A 16,595-nucleotide genomic window follows, 5' to 3' on the forward strand; every position below is an offset into this window, starting at 1 on the left:
CATCTTCTCATCTTAGAGTTGGCTAACCAAGACTTCTGGCTCCTAATAAATTATTATAACAATAACTTTGGCCCAAATATGCATACAGTTCTGGAGGAAGTGAACGGTGCCATTGATATGGCAACTAAATGTATCAAACAAAAGACTGTCTTAAATATCATATGGATGGGAGATTTTAACATCCATCCCTGTAACCATAACTTAGACCGGGACTGTGGTACGGAGGATCTGATGGGTAATTCTGTCGACCACTTCTCTCATACAACTTATGGAAATACCCTCAATAAGATACTCTCATCTAGAAATATACTATTGGTTAATAACTGGTCCACTACCACTGACAATTTGCTACCAACATTTCATGGTGTTCACCAAGATTCAACTATAGATTTCAAACTCATCACAAACCCCTTAAAAGTGCAGCAAAGTAAACATTCAATTTACCGGTTTTAGTGACTACCCAATTTAATATTGTGAAATCCAACTGGTGCACAGGGTTGTGTCATCCCCCCAGAAAAATGGCTAGCCAGTGTTAGCCAGGAGAAACAGATACCAACTTAAGTGGACCAAAATTGATAAAACGAAGGTGATACCCAAAGTAATAAGGACCGATCTTGATACCATCAATAACTGCCTAGATTCTGACAATCACCCCCAATCTGTGGTATCTTCCTTTGTAGTACTTTTAGAACACATAAGGAAGGCACTTACCAGCAAAAATATTGATAAAGTCAAAAAGGATAAGGGTTGGTCTGATTCCCTTTGCTCAAAAAAGAGGAAAGCCCTAACTATAGCCTTAAGCAATAAACCAAGAAACACCACTGAAATTGCAATACTCCACAGGGAATACAAAATGGCTAGGAAAAATAGGGAGAAGGCATTAAAGGAAGAGGCCTGGGCTAAATTAGAGCAGGCTTCGGCTTTAGGCAACTCCAAGGAGTTTTGGGCAATAATAAACGGTCCTCATTTTAAAATACATAAAGATCCCTCACTAGATGTTAATGTAGGAGAGGAGGACTGCGTGGCTCACTTTAAAAGTAACTTTTCTCCTACTGAATATCCAGCACCTCATGCATGTACTACCTCTGGGAACCATCTCTCTTTTTCACTTAATGAAGTAAGGAACGGGATAGAGACTTGTAGCACCGGGAAAGCCCCGGGTGCCGATGGTGTCCCAATAGACTTTTTATATGAGAACATGGATATATAGGTGTCTTTATTAACTAATGTTTTTAATAAAACTGCCACGGTTAGCCCCTCTACATCTTGAAAAACAAGCGTAATCATCCCGATTCATAAAAAGGGAGATAAATCTAACCCCATAAATTACCGACCAATCTTGCTGATCAATATGACAGCCAAACCTATGGGCCGTCTTCTTATGACGAGATTGGAGGCAAGGGTGAAGAGCAAGAACATCTTAATGGAGTCCCAATGTGGCTTTCAAGAAGGAAAGGGCACAATAGACCAATGGCTGAACCTCTCACTGATTATGGACAAATATGCCAGAGCCAAGGGTGGGAAAATCTATCTTGCTTTCATGGATTTATCCGCAGCCTTTGACAGTGTGTCCCACCGTAGACTCTGGCAAATAATGGAGGAGATGGGAATCGATCAGGCGATAGTTGACTTCATCAGACAACTGTACTCTGACGCCTCCTAGTCAGTACCTTATGAGAAGAATGGGGAGTGCACCCGACCATTTAAGATCTTAAGAGGGGTAAGGCACGGCTGCGTCCTCTCACCGTTACTTTTTCTATCCATACCAATGATGTGGTAAAAAATCTTGAGGGCGCAGGCTTGGACGTCCCTGTCTTCTCTAACCATCAGCGGCTACCAATTTTGTCGTACGCTGATGACACCGTCTTGATGGCTTGAACCGGAATGGGGCGACAATCCTATTCATCCGATAGCAAACTTAAGTACAAATCTGCCCTAAAGGATTACAGGAAAAGAATTATTGACCACAAAAGAACCCACCTAGAGGAGAAAATTAATAAAGCTCAAGGCTCATCTAGAGAAATGTTTAATACCGTCAGAACCTTCACTAACCCTCAGGCCCTTACACAACAATCCCCGGTGTCGCAGACCCTCTGTGACCGCCTGTCTGACTATTTTGAAGACAAAATTGCAACAATCCACGACTCCTTCCCCAACAAGACATGCTTAGACACCCCTAATACACACAGAGCACATGCTGAGCCCGCCCACACCCTCACGAAATTTGACGCAATTTCCTGGGATCGCTCCCTGGCAGAATTATTGAAGTGTAGATCTGGCTCCCCCACAGACCCCTGGCCAGCCAAACAGTACAAATCCCTGGCGCCCCTGCTCAACCCCGTTCTCAATGACATCTGGAACGACTCCCTGCAGACAGGCACCTATCCAGACTCCTGGAAGCACGCTCGATTGGTACCCATCCTTAAAAAACCCAATGCAGACCCTAACGAACCAGCCAACTACAGACCCATCTCTCTGCTCCCGCACCTGCTAAAGTGCTCGAAAAGCTAGTCCAACAGCAACTGGCCAAATTCTTTGAAGCCCATGGTACTTTCCACGACTCGCAGCACAGGTTCAGACCTGGATACAGTACCGAGTCAGCACTCATTGAGATGGCAGACTCAGTGCGGTGGAAAATGGATGAGGGATCAAGGGCGGTGTTGGTGCTGCTCGACTTGTCGGCGGCATTTGACACCGTCTCCTACCCCGTCCTGCTCGAGCGTCTCCACGCAAAAGGAATCCAAGGCAAGGCGTTGGAATGGATTGCGTCCTTCCTCTCAAATCGGACACAGGCCGTGTTCACCCCCCGTTCACCTCCAACAGCCGCCCTCTCAGGTGGAGAGTCCCTCAGGGCTCCTCCCTGAGTCCCCTTCTGTTTAATGTTTACTTCTCCCCTCTGGCGGAGATTATTGCCCAGTCAGGAATCAAGGCCACGTCGTATGCTGACGACATTCAGCTTATGTTTCCCTATAACATCGTCTCCCAGACCACCTTCGATCCCTTAAAAGACTGCCTCCGCAACATCGCCCGCTGTATGGACAGCAACTTCCTCCGCCTAAATGCAGAAAAAACCGAAGTCCTCTTCTTTCAGCAGCCCTCGCCACTGGATTCCAACCTTTGGTGGCCCCTGGACCTAAGTACAGCCTCCATACCCAAGGACTCTGTCAAAAACCTTGGAGTCAGACGTAAGTCCCTTGCTCACTTTGCCACTGGATTCAAGCAAGCCGGGCTGAAGACGGCTGGAATGCCAGAAACCGGTCCTCGGAAGCTTGTTTCCGGTCCAGGGAAGACATGGCTTGACAGTTCGGGCTGGACTGTTCCCATGAGGCACAGGGTCAGACTGATGTGCATATAGCCATGTCTGAACTGGGGTGGCAGAGTGGGCTAAAGAACGGTGATGGATTAAACCCAGATCTTTTGACTGGGTGTGAGTGTTTGATTGATTCAGATGCTCCGTCCATCACCACACCCTTTTGTACCGCTTTTGGCCGCCATAAGTGTGGCAGGGTATGCTCAGACGTGAGTCCCTTGCTCACTTTGCCACTGGATTCAAGCAAGCCGGGCTGCAGACGGCTGGAATGCCAGAAACCGGTCCTTGGAAGCTGGTTTCCGGTCCAGGGAAGACATGGCTTGGCAGTTCGGGCTGGACTGTTCCCATGAGGCACAGGGTCAGACTGATTTGCATATAGCCATGTCTGAACTGGGGTGGCAGAGTGGGCTAAAGAACGGTGATGGATTAAACCCAGATCTTTTGACTGGGTGTGAGTGTTTGATTGATTCAGATGCTCCGTCCATCACCACCCCCTTTTGTACCGCTTTTGGCCGCCATAAGTGTGGCAGGGTATGCTCAGACGTGAGTCCCTTGCTCACTTTGCCACTGGATTCAAGCAAGCCGGGCTGCAGACGGCTGGAATGCCAGAAACCGGTCCTTGGAAGCTGGTTTCTGGTCCAGGGAAGACATGGCTTGGTAGTTCGGGCTGGACTGTTCCCATGAGGCACAGGGTCAGACTGATTTGCATATAGCCATGTCTGAACTGGGGTGGCAGAGTGGGCTAAAGAACGGTGATGGATTATACCCAGATCTTTTGACTGGGTGTGAGTGTTTGATTGATTCAGATGCTCCGTCCATCATCACCCCCCTTTTGTACCAGGTAAATGAAACCGACATTGGCAGAAACATGTTGACCATCACTTAACATTACTGGAAACAGACCATTCAACTTAGTTGGTCTAGGTTTCCAACACATTTTTAATATGTCCTATTGATCAGCGAATAAAACATTTTTTGATACAACTAAGGCATTTTTAAACTCACTATTCACACATTCACTAATCACTGATACTATTACTTAGCTCCCACATCTTCACATTACCCGCTCCGCAGTAAATCTGGCGTTGAAGCACACTGGGGTGGCATTCGGTCACTCCCAGTGGGGCCTGAAGCATGTCACCGACCAGGTCGGTGAGTGAGGGCTTTCTAGACACACCAAATCGGTGCTGTTTTTCATTGTGCTTGAATACTCCTTTGTTCTATAGTTAACAACACTCTTTTATTGTTGTTCAGTATGGGGGATGGCCCCTAGTGACTCACTGCAGTTTATTGAGAATAGTTTCTTAAAATGTTTTACCTCTCTTCCCCAGTCCTATTCTAACTATGTTCTTCGCAGAGAGCTAGCTCTACCTTACATTGTGGACTTGATCATAATGGCACCACTCCTGCTGCGGCTTTCTATGTGGCGTAGGGACACAGTCCCTCTTACGCAAAATATAATAACTCATATTTTTAAATCAGATAACTACAGCAGGATTAGGTGGTTAAAGTATGTAGAATCGGAATTAAAGGCTATTGGTTTAAATCACCTTTTTAAGGATCCATCCTCCTGCAAAACCTTATCAAAGCAGAAACTGGCTGATACATTTATGCTGCGGGCACAACATCTTAGAAGGGAAAGACATTTTCAAAGTTAGTCAGCTCATGTGTATGAACTAACTCCATCTCTGGAGGGGGCAGGATACTTTTACCTGGCTGATGTCACACAGCCACATCATAAATAACCCTGGACGAAGCACTACGCTACGCTTGCGTAGTTTGCGAAGTTTGCGCAACTTCGCACTACGCGAGCTGCACGTAGCACAGTGCGAACACGCGTAACACAGCGGTCATTTTTTGCTTGCTCGCGGTCCTCAACATCATGCTCGCGACCGCGAGCAAGCAAAATGACATCCCGGCGAGATTCTCAAACGCGGGGAGGTCAGGTTTCTCATTGCGAGTGGGCGCGCACGCTCGTGACCGCTCGCGATGAGAAACTACCAGTCCGCGTTGAGAAAGCTGCCGCTCAAGTAAAAATCTACTCGAGTAGCAGAAAACTACAGCTCGCACTGTGCAAGATGCGTTTTCAATGATTGCACAGTGGCGGATGCTTGTCCGCACTGTGCAATCATTGAAAACGCATCTTGCACAGTGCGAACATGCTACTACGCAGCTCGCGTAGTACTACGTTAAGTTCGCGTAGTGCGAAGTGCACTTCGCGTAGCGCTACTTCGCCAACTACGCCCACCCCTACATAAAGTTATTTTATTAGGATTCCGCCTAAATTTGATTCCGCTGATGGTAGGCTACCCAGGGAAAAAATTTAAACAGTCTGAACTTTCCTTGTGCCTGTGCGATAACCATTCTTCACAAAATGATCTTCATGTTTTATTTTCTGTGGTTTTTATCATCAGGAAAGACATAACTTTATTGTCCCGATCAGTAAACTTATAATTTCAAATTTTGTCACGTATCATTGTACTTTCTTAAATCTCTTCAGAATCCTTTTGTATGCTTCTCAGTCACATCATTCTTATGGGCATGTATGAAAGCAAGGAAGAAAGCGGGCCCATAACTAGAAACGGGATTGTCTTTTTAAATGCTTACCTTTTTTAATATTTAATGTTTTAAATAATTATTAACTAGACAATATACATAGATGAAATGGATTTTACGATAGATTGAGCGGGAGTACATTTTTAATTAATGGGACTTATGCTTTTTTAAAATCATGTCCTCCCTTTAAAAATGCTATTGTATGTACCTTTATGATCTCATGTGTAAGATCGAATAAAGGAATTGATTGAGAGACATTTCCCTATGGCCAAATAATTCTTGACTGTGGTTAAGACCAACACTGTTCCCAACGTATTGCAGACTCCTGACCAAGCTTCTGCCAAGATATCGCTAATATTACTTATAATCGTTTATTTAATTACTATTGTCTTTTGTAGATTTATATATGAGCATTTCAGTATCTAATTTGTTGTTTAGAGATTAGATTTCTAATGCCTAGGAAAGACCAAGCTAAATTGTATTGTGAATATCTAATATTGATGTGATTGTTCTATATAGCGGCTACAGAGCTGCTTGTTTGCCTAAATCTTGTTCGCCTTAACTTCTTCAGAAGACTTGGCCTTCCTGACACAATCCTTTAATTATATAGTTTAATATTAAAGTTAATATATTTTAATCTGATTACTAATTTGTAATAAACTTTTACAATTGGCTACTGATTCCTGGTCCACTTTGTGTAACCAACCTTGGATGTACTGTTAAGTGGAAATAGATATGGACTAAATCTGTTGAGACAACGTGCAGCCTCTCCTTACTTATGCCATGACTGTTGTTATCATGTAACCAGTGTTTTTCCTTCCTTATTGATGTTCTGTGCCGACCAGCTTATGGATTCTTTTTACTTTTTGTGAAAAAGGTGCAGATATATTCCATATGAACGTGGTATTTTGCTCTTTATTGCTATCATTTGAAATCCACAGTTACTGGTGACAACGATAACTGCACATTGTACATTATCCTGTATAGCAAAATCAATAAAATTATGTTTTAAAAAAAGTGGAAATTGATTGGACAAGTTATGCTAACTCTCTTTTCCCTCAGAGACTGGATGTGAGCCAAGTTATACGAACCTCTGGATAGTCATAGTCTCTAGTGTAAAAGGCCTGTCAACTTGATCCGGCAATGCTGTGTAAGTATTATTTGGCTAATACCATTTGTCCAGCAATAACACCCTCAAACGCCTTTCGCTGGATGTTATGGTACACCTCTATTCGAGATTTACTGCATGATGTTCAGAAGTGCAAAAGAGAGACACTGTTCATATTCTGAATTGCAATGTGCTGTCACTTTAAGGGTGTAAGAAGTCATGCACTTTCCAGACTAGAACCGTCAGTTTTGAGCTTTGTATGTTGTGAAGCTTCTAAAGTTTAAGGAAAAAGCAGCCCTTCGCTATAGTATAAACTGCTTCCATAACAGCACAGGACAGCTAATGAACTGCAACCACTCAAAAACAGTAAACAGTCCCCTGAGTCTGGCTCCATCAGTTTCCCATTCACCTGAGCTTTCCTGTGGTATTTTATTGGCCCCCAAATAAACATCTTACTAACTGACCCACAAAAGCACCCTACCCGAGGAACAATCTGCAGCAGGAAATCCGGCATTGGAGCAGGCTAGCCATGCAGAGTTACTCGCTTCAGGTGAAGTTAGAAAAATTGTTTCTTTAATGTAGCCAGTGTTTTAAGCTGGAAAGCTTTATTGTGACAGCAATGACGGTTCTATCACCCTCTAAATTGTCAAATAGCTCTGCAAACAATGTATTATCTCCGTACATGTTCATATTCAGTGAAGTCCACCATTGACCTGCTGTGGGCAAGTGACAAATAAAACTATATGTAACTGTACACTGCAGCAGTAATATTTACACTGGTCATAGATTCAAATGTCACGCTAAATTGCCCAGTTCTGGTGCAAAATTGCCCAGCTATGGTGCAATTATAATGAGATCATCCTATTCTTTTAAACCAGTGATGCTTAGCATACTTAGGCGTTGGGGACCAATGAGGGTCCTCAAAGCCTCGTCAGGGGGCCCTAGACTTCTTAGAAAATTAAATAACATTAACAGATTTATAGAGTGTACATGAATAAAAAAGCTAAATTGAAAATTACATTCTAAAACTTTCTTGAAATATGATGGAATTTGAAATTGAAGACTAAAAATTAAGTTGGTGTCCTCAAATTAATTCATGGGACTAGCGCAGGTACATCAAACAGAATATAGTATGGGCACTGGATGACCTCAATTGAACTTACAAAACCTCCAATATTCTCTTTAATTAAAAAAATATATATACTACCATTTGTTTGAATGAAATACAATAATTAATTTTTTGTGGATTTGTTTGCTCAATGGTTGTTTTTTTAATTTTTTTAATTATTGCTTTGCAGTTTAAATCATTGACACTGATTAGGCTGGGATCTCTGACTTCTAGTAATGACTCAGTGGGGGGTCCCTGGATTCCAAAAATGGTTCAATGGGGATCCCCCGATTCCAGCAATGATTAAGTGGGGGTCCATAGAAGTCAAAAAGTTATGAACTACTGTTTTACATCAATACACTTTCCTAGGGCCCATCTGTCTTAAACATTTTTCCACACCTAGCATGCTCCCCATGCAAGCAACTTCAACTGAAATCACATTTCACCCATCACACCTAAGCTGTAAAAGGCCCTTGAAAAGTAAGGCTGCGATCCGGCAGAGACTAGCGTATCTAGAACAAAAATTGGGTAACATGGAGTCACGTCAGGTAGCCGAGGGGGGCGAGGAGCTCGAAAAAGAAATTAAAGACGCGCTAGGTGTATACCAGGATGCGGCAGGCAACAAAGTCAAGCATCTGGGCAAGTACGCCTCAGCCCGCACTTACGGCGAGGGGGATAGGCCTGGCTCGGTATTAGCACAAATTCTGAAGACCAAGCGTGGCAAAATACTCATAACAGAAATTAGGTCGGCTGAGGGAACACTGCTGACCGAAGAAGCAGACGTTGCAGAGAGATTTAGGAAATTTGATTCGGATTTATACACTTCTCGCTCTTCAGGCACGTATGAGGAAATAGTTGACTATTTAGAACATATCAAGCTACCATTCCTCACCAACACGCATAGAGAGTTCCTGATGCACCTAATTGAAAAGGATGAAATATTAGAGGCACTGATGGGCATGAAAAATAACAGCGCCCCAGAGATGGACAGCCTAACTGTCGGCTTTTATAAAGCCTTTCTTGACATTCTGCTCCCCCATCTCTCAACGTTATTCGAGGATATGTGTGTATCGGGTACGATGCCACGGACTATGAGAGAGGCGATTATTGTCGCCATACCAGGTAAGCCGCCAAAGGAATGCGGGTCTTACCGACCCCTCTCGTTGCTCAATGTCAATACAAAGATCTTTGCCAAAATATTGGATAACAGTCTAGCCCCTCTATCCTCCACGCAAGTAGCTCCGGAGCAGGCGGGGTTCAACCCTGACAGGAACTTGATTTACAACATACGCACGGTGTTTGGAACCATGCAACATGCCAAACAGGACACTAGTGCGGTGGGGTCTTCCTGGATATGGAGAAAGCATTCAACTCCGTCGAGTGGGTCTTCATGTGATAGGTATTTACTAGACTGGAGTCAGTCTTCCTTCAGTTGATTGGCGTTCTGTACAATGCACCCACAGCGAGGATCGGGTTGGGCAATCTGGTCACGGACTCCTTTGCTATGTCCAGAGGGACTAGACAGGGCTGCCCACTATCCCCCATATTGTATGCCCTGGTGGCTGAGCCGCTGGCATGTGCACTCAGAGAATATCATGGACACAGGGGTATCAGATTCCCCTCCTATAGCATAATAGTGTCGACGTTGCGGATGACACATTATTGTACGTTCGTGATCCGGTAAACAAACTTTCCCCAGTACTCAGGGAGGTAGTGCACTCTGGTGCACTATCGGGTTTACGAGTCAACTGGACTAAATCTCTTGTCTTCCCACTTACCCCGATCACGGCAAATTTTGAAATGGACTACCCTTTACAATGGACTACAGACTCTATTCGGTATCTGGGTATTCACTTACACACAGACTCAGAGACAGTGTTTAGAGAGAACTATGGCATTGCAATAGTTAAATTGGAGGACGATGTTGAGAACTGGATAAGGCTACCGCTGTCTTTAATTGGCCGAATCTCCATTATGAAAATGGTGATATTGCTCAGACTTCTATTCCTTTTCATGAATATTCCTATAGTATTGCCACGCTTCTTCTTTCATAGACTCAATAAATCGATGGTTAAACTCGCTTTGGCAGGTAAACTAGCACGGGTATAATGGCGGGTGTACATATTACCGTACTACATGGGGGGACTGGGCCCGCCAGACTTTGATCTCTATTACAGAGTGGCACAAGGGGCGCAAGCACTTTATTGGATCCATGGTGCGTCAGACATACCGTTTCTCCGTATGGGAACATTGTTTGCTGAGCCACTCCCACTTCAAGCCACGATATCTGAACCCTCATATCGGAGAACAGGGCTAATAGACTCCATTAATACGACACAACACGCCTGGCATAGCTTATTGGGCCTACAGGTGGGGGCTCTGCTGTATGCCCCAGCAATACCGATGGAATAGACACGTTGGCTAGCCCCCTGTAGGGACGGCGGGGTTACGCGTGCACTACACACATTGAACATAGCTATGGCAGGAGACTTATTTTAAGATGGAGTAGTTAAGACGTGGGAACAGGTAGCGAGTGGGGCAGGCGCAGGCACACTGTTACAGCGCTTTCAGTTTCAGAGTCCGCAGGGCTATACGCGACTTGTTGGGGGAGGACATGGCTGAGCCTCCGGAGGTGCCAGAACTGGCCTATATTATAAAAATGAAGTCTCCCCGCAAGATGGTCGCTACCATATATAAATTGGCTATGTCTCACAGAGAGAACCGATACACTGCGGCCAGGCTGGCCTGGCAAAGGGACCTACAACTAGCAATAGACGACCCTATATGGAATTACTGCACTAACACTAGGCGAATCTCACTGCACGGCAGACACAGACTAATACACTTCAAGTACATCAGTAGGGCATACTAAACTCCAGAGAGACTGCATAGATATGGGTTGAGAGAAGATGCGGGCTGGGACAGGTAGCATGCTGGTTTAGCGGCACTTCGATTGAGGAACATTGTCACATGACAGCAAGGTAAATTGTGGCATAAGTATCGAAAACGGCAACTATGTCGCTATTGAGTAAACAAAGGGGGGCTGCAGGGACTTTAGATGATTTTATTGTAAGGGCCGAATCAGTGATCATTCACCAATTCCAGGCCACAGAGAGACAGCTATCTTTAGACCTTGCAACATTCCAACACCGCATGTCGATTGGGGGCCACAATGAGTTACTCCCCGCTTTCAATCCAGGAGCAAACACTGTGCCATTAAGCCCAGACATACAGATAACAAACACTTCCTCGACTATTGCTCAGACTACCCAGGACACACAGGACACTCAAGCCCCAGCCGGTAACACACGAGGCAAGTTAACCAAACGGCAGATACTGACTGCTGCAGCACACGGCCAACAAGTATGAGGTATCAAAACCAAACCAGGGGGATCATAGAAGAAAAAAAATAGACCCCACTATGGTTAACATGAGGAATAATAAAGGCAGGGCTGACACCGGAACACCTGAGGCCAGGCAGACTAACTCTATTTCCACCCAGACTGAATCTCCTTCTGCCTGTGGCTCCCAGTCAATTGATTTGGGCATCGAAATTCTGGACACCCTGATGGAAGGTTTCAAAACGAGATTGGATGATTTAATGGGGGTTTTTGCTATGAAACTTGATGGACTTTGGAAAGAAATGCACAAAATAAATGATGTAGCAACAATTGTAAAAAGGGTGGGAGAGAGCATAATTGCTATGGAACCAACGTTGCCTGGCATACTAAATTGTGACAAAGCCCCTAACCCCCATAGAGTAGCCAATGTCACGATATCATCCCCACCAGCTCAGGGTGACAGATGCAGGGAGAGTAGGGACATACTCAAAGGAAATATAGCCAATTGCAGATCCCCTAAACCCACCTTAAAAGGTAGTAATGATGCTACCCGAGCAACCACAGAGCCAAGTATTAGTAATAACCTGGATGTTCTACCCCTCTCACTGGCCTCTGCACCATATGTCCTGGTTTTAAGTGGAGTTCCCCCTTTAAAAAGGGGACAGAAGGAGTCTTGGCCTGATTTGCAAAGAAAGTCAGTTGACTGGCACTGCAAGCAAAAATGTTTTAATCCGAACAGAAGGGAGGACATAATTATGGCCAGAAGAGTTGGGTGGGTCGGCCCCTCGCATAAATGTCTCCAGGGGGACTGTATTGTTTTTAAATTTTAGACGGCCCAGCTGGTTCGCCATCTTCTGTCCATTAATGATGCAACCTTTAATCCTCACACTGACATTACCGACCTTCCTTTGGGTTATTTCTACAAACCTCCAACTACCCCTAATAGTGGCCCTTGAACAACCATATCCCTGTCCAACAATCTCCAAGTCTTTCAAAGTTTGGATTAGCAAGACTGACCACTAATACTCTTAGAGTCTGATAGTACCCCCCCTCCCCCATTTAGAGTTACACCGACGGCACCACATTGTGCCCAAGGGACTAAAGTTCTAGCAACAAGGGATTATGGGGCAAGTTTGAGCATCCTCAGCTTGAATGTGGCAGGTCTTCAATCAAAACTTGATAATACTGAATGGTTAAATTTAGTCAGGGAATATGATATTCTTATGTTTCAGGAAACTTGGGCCACCGAAAACCTATACATCGAGGGTTTCCATTGCTATTGTGTCCTCTCACAAATACCAAGAAAGGGGAGGCCATCGGGGGGCTTGTTCTTAGGATTCAAGGTGACAGCCGGGGGCACTTTTAAAATAATCCCAACACACAGCTTAGACTTTCAAGCTGTACTGTTTAAAATGGGTATTCAATTTTATATATTAAATTTGTATAATAATGACTTCCAGTCAGTCCCTAATAAAAACTTTTAAAGTTATTCGACTTTGTTTCTGATCTGGATAATCAATCTGTAAAGGGAGACACTTTGGGCATTTTATTAGGTGGTGACCTTAATGCCAAATTTCAAGGCCATGGTATTGACATGGACACAGCTCCATGCACACAACCTCCATACATTAGAGGGCGAGAACTTAAAAGGCTGATCAATTTGCACAATTTATCTAATGTTATGGATCTAGTCGTGGGGTCCCATAGGAATAACCATCCGACTTATAGAGGTTGGGGGAGTGGATCCACAATAGACTATGTCTTTGTATGTCCTCTAATTGAAAAACTGGTGATTTTTGCCGCGGTCACACCGTCTGGACCACCGCTCATAGCGATTGTGTGGCAGCAAATTTATCAGTCTCAACAGATAACCTAAGACTATGTTGGAAGGGGGCTGATAATGCAGAAGTCTTTAAGACGCTGTCAAAAATTAATATGCCCCTGATTGAGTCCTGCCTCTCCCTTGATTCAACATCAGATCAGATAATTGAGGACTTTGGCATAATATGTCAGACTGTCAAAAGCCTGATATCCAAACCTCCAAAAAAGGTGGCACCCATCCCTAGCTGGTTTAACCAAGATTGCTCTAAAGCAAACAGGGATCTCCGCAGGGCTTTAGCTTCAATTCCGGGATGCCCCGCAACGGTTAGACAGGCAGGAAACGACTATAAGGTGGTAACCAATAATAGGAGAAATTAAGTTTTGAAGGAACGTTGGGACAAGTTGTCTGATGCCGCTAACTTAAACAATGGTAATATTTTTTGGGCGGCCGTGAGGGAAGTGCGTTCCATGGGGCAGTCACTGACGCAAATCAGTTGTAATATAACTAGCGAGGCCTGGGTGGACCACCTCTCATCAATTTATTGTGCCCCCCCACCTTCATCTGATCAATCCCCTACCATTGGCAACCCAACACCTATAGATATCGGCATCTTAGAAGTAACCGAAGCAATTAACCAAAGCCTAGGCTACAAAGCGCCTGGCCCCGACAGGTTGCCAATAGACCTAATTAAATGGAATCTGGCTTTTTGGGCCCCCTTGCTTCTGAATATTTCTAATAATCTGACCCTGGCAAAGATTCCAGATACTTGGGCCAAAAGTATTATAGTACAGATCTTCAAAAAAGGCGATAGGTCACTACCATGTAACTATCGCCCCATCTCCCTAATAGATAACAACCTTAAAATTCTTGGGAGAGTTCTTTACAATAAAATTGTAGATTGGACAGAGGCAACTAACATCTTAGACCCTTGCCAGCTGGGTTTCAGGAGTAAGGTGGGAACAAGGGAGGAATGCCTCAATCTGAATTTAATTATTAGTAAATATGTCATTGCCAAGAAATCCCCGGTTTACATGGCCTTCATGGATTTGTCCACAGCTTTTGACCTAGTCAATAGGTCAAAGCTGTGGGTTATTCTTCTATCCAAGGGTCTGGACGAAACCCTGGTCAATTTTCTGGCCTACCTGCATAGAGACCTCAAGGCCCACGTAAGAACAGGGGTGGGAGGCGAGGTCTCAGGACACATTGACATTGGCAGGGAGGTCAGACAAGGTCGTGTCTTGGCCCCCCTGCTTTTTATCATATATATTAATGACCTGAAGCTTTCCTGAAATTGGCTACCCAAGATGTCTCACATATTAACAAAGTACCCATCCCTGCATTGCTCTACGCCGATGATGCGGTTTTAATAGGTCGTACACCTAACTCATTGCGCCTCCTTGTCCAAGATTTTAATATTTTTATGAAAAACTTAGACCTGCAAGTTAATTTAAAAAAATCTTTTCTAATGAGCAGTGGCCAAGGTGAACAGGCTATACGCCCGATTGTAATAGACGGTCATAAAATGACCTCGGTAAAATCCTTTGTATACTTGGGTTTGGCCTTTGCTGCAAACAGCTCCTGGTGTGAGCACTTAGCTAACGCCAGGAGCAAGTTCTCAAAGGCCAATAATTTGATGTTAAGCATCGCTCGCCCTAAGACGACGGGCGCAGTATTGGCTGTACAAAGGATTTACAAACTCCAGTGTATCCCGGTAGTAACTTATGGCACCGAGATATGGGGGACGGCCAACTGTTCTGGTATACAGCAGGAGGAGAATAGGTTTTGCAGAAAACTACTAAATGTTCCTATCTCAACCTCCCATTACATATCCCACAAGGAGCTCAATATTAATTTTATTACTGATTTTATTAGGGCTCGCCCGGCACTTATGTGGAAGAAAGAAGCAGCCTCCTTGACTCAGTCAATCATTAAGGATTGTCTAGGCTGTGCTAAGGGGCTAGATATCCCATGGTTGGGCGGAGTGCTGAGTAGTTTGCACAGTATAAACATGGAAAGTATTTTCTGGGACCCTACACATACTGCCACAGTCGCAAACAAGGACATGCAGAATGCTCTGTACTCCTTATATAAGATCGAGCGGGTGGCAGCAGAGGCCAGAAGAAATACTGTGCACAATTACATGACCATTGAACGTTTTAGCTATCCACTCCACCTCTACATGTTACTACCAATGACCTGATGGGACACAGGCTTATTGTTCCATTTAAAAGCTGGCACAATTCACTTTGCATTCTCTTTTCCACTTGGTTACAGTCCCAACTTGAATCTGTCTTTGTGCCCTTGCGATGGGAGGAGTGAGCAAACTATTAAGCACTTAATTTTCTCCTGTAATTTTTATACTAAATATTTTAAACAGTTTTTTTGTTCGTATTTTACTAAGAGAAGACCAATTAGCTTAGAGGCAGCATTTGATTCCATATTAGCTTTAGATGATGTGGACCTTATTTTCCGCACTTGCACTTTTCTAAAATCGGCAGTAAGAGCACGCAGATCTATGTTTGAAGTCTGACATTAATATAAATAGTCCTGTACTGTCTTTTTATTGCTTTTGTAGTTCAAGAATGTATCTGCACCGTGACGATGTTAAACTTTGCACTAAGCCACTTTTGACTTGTATAATGTATATTTTTAGATTACTTGAACGGTCAATTTTTAAAATGTATTGTCGTTTTCTGTGCTTTTATGGGTACTGTTGTACCCGAATGAAGATAAACTGACTGACTGACTGACTTTTAGTAGTAAGCAGATGGCAGGGCCCTCTCCGCAGCACGATCAGAGGGACTCTTATCCCCATGGAAAATGCTGCTGGTTACGGAGATAGACAACGGGACATCATGTAAGAGGGTCACATCCTTCACACATACCCACCAGATTTTAGAAAGCGCTGAGCCACTCCTGATTGCAATACAACGTGTCGTTTTTTATCTTATTGGTATTTGGTGCTGCAATGATAAGGTTTGTGTGTAATTTGTGAATAGTATTGGGTATGAGACTATGCTTGCCCCTCTTGGGATGTTGGCCTTAAAGCCGTGTACAGTATTTCTTAGTCTCGAGCCGCCGACCCCAGGGTTGTAGGCGAAAGGCTGTCTATGTTTGCAATTTTTTTTTCTGAAATAAAACTTATTAAAAAAAAAAGATAAGTAAGGCCAGCACAATTAAGCTGCATAGTTCTAGCGGTAGGTCAGCAACTCGACAGGCTCACCATACATTCGTAGACAAGACATTGCGCACTCTTAAAATATAAATACAAAATAAATAAAAGTATTCATACCAATCTAGTGTAAAACTCATACACAAATACACATTCGTGTCTAGGGAAGTATAAACAA

The 16,595-nt window shown here is 44.0% G+C and overlaps 1 protein-coding gene across 2 annotated transcripts in view; it reads right to left on the bottom strand.

The window, feature by feature from the left end:
* SCUBE1 (signal peptide, CUB domain and EGF like domain containing 1) overlaps positions 1–16,595 on the bottom strand; it is a 1,931,683-nt gene that overhangs the window by 404,541 nt on the left and 1,510,547 nt on the right. The gene's annotated exons all lie outside the window — the stretch shown is intronic.

The sequence above is a fragment of the Lissotriton vulgaris genome, chromosome 1_1, assembly GCF_964263255.1.
Source record: "Lissotriton vulgaris chromosome 1_1, aLisVul1.2, whole genome shotgun sequence".
Lineage (NCBI taxonomy): Eukaryota > Metazoa > Chordata > Amphibia > Caudata > Salamandridae > Lissotriton > Lissotriton vulgaris.